The sequence below is a fragment of the Propithecus coquereli genome, unplaced genomic scaffold (assembly GCF_000956105.1).
Source record: "Propithecus coquereli isolate 6110/MARCELLA unplaced genomic scaffold, Pcoq_1.0 Scaffold156, whole genome shotgun sequence".
Taxonomy (NCBI): domain Eukaryota; kingdom Metazoa; phylum Chordata; class Mammalia; order Primates; family Indriidae; genus Propithecus; species Propithecus coquereli.
In genome coordinates this window covers 338,576-339,867 of record NW_012140080.1, presented here as the reverse complement: position 1 = coordinate 339,867, position 1,292 = coordinate 338,576, and the positions used below count along the sequence as shown (strand labels likewise).

Sequence of the window (1,292 nt, the reverse complement as noted above, 5' to 3'; positions counted from 1 at the left end):
CTGTAACAAAAAAAAAAAAAAAAAAAAAAGAAAGGCAAAGTTATCAAACTAACTTTGATAAAATTAAATCCATTGCAGCTAAACCTTGGAAACGAATCAAATTCACCCTTACCTCCAACTCTGTATCTGTTTAAAAGATTAAAAAAGAAAAATAGTTCATTACAAGGTCAAATGTCATCTTATCCCTTAATTTAAAAAGTTAAAGCCAACCCAAAAGCAAATGCAAAATATCATCTCCAGTTGTCAAATCATGGGGAAAAGGTCTATTAGTAAGGTCTATCTCACTAAGATGAAACCATTACCTAGGATGGTAATAAATAATGAGTTTTAAAAACAAAAAGATATTCAGAGTACTAATCAAATTGTTTCATCCCTCACATTATCCCAAAAAAATTTTACAAAACACATGTAACATATTTTAAATCCAGAAAGCAGACATAGAAAAAACACTAAAGGCAACTGTAACAGAGATGCTTTTACATAGCCTGCAGTGTGCAATTGTCATCAAACAGCTATTCAGAATTCCATTTCCCCAAATCTCCTTAAAAAAATCTTCCCATGTAAAATATTCACAATGTAAAAAAATGAAATGGCTTAACACAAAGAAAATTTATCACATCTAATCCAGGCATGACAAAATAGGGAGCCAATCTTTATTATTAATAATACTCACATCAATTAAGTAAAAGATACACCCAACTTCAGGATCAATCGAGTTTTCCTACTCATCAATCATAATAGAATGAACTTGTAAAAGTTACTCATGAGCAAGAACCAAGCATAATTATTAAGGACTAAGATATAAAGAACCAACTAGTCACCAAAAATAATCTACAAATTATATAATCTATTTTTGGACAATCTCGGGTGATTATATTAAAATTTAAATTCAGAGATTCCCAAATCTCATCTGTTTTTAAGCAATTAATTTCTTTTGTGCTCATTAGGGGGAAAAAGTATGTTTAATCAATTTACAAGTTCAATGAACCACATCTTATTATGACTATGAATAAGCAATGAAGAGCTAAATAAGCATCAAATTTTGGAACCAAAATAAATATTCCTTAAAGAAAAAAAACTGAACACTTATTTCTTGCCTTTTCATCGCTGATGATTTTCAGTACTTTGCATCTGTACCAACACTTATCTTCAGAAAATAATCCACCGTAAATCTACAAAGAGAAAAAGAAAGCAAAATTATTTGGCACTTTTTTTTTTTACTTTTTTTTTTTTTTTGAGACAGAATTTCACTATGTTGCCCGGGCTAGAGTGCCATGGCATCAGCCTAGCTC

The 1,292-nt window shown here is 30.0% G+C and overlaps 1 protein-coding gene across 1 annotated transcript in view; it reads right to left on the bottom strand.

Moving 5' to 3' along the window:
- STK31 (serine/threonine kinase 31) overlaps nucleotides 1-1,292 on the bottom strand; it is a 178,608-nt gene that overhangs the window by 154,937 nt on the left and 22,379 nt on the right. The window lies entirely within an intron of this gene.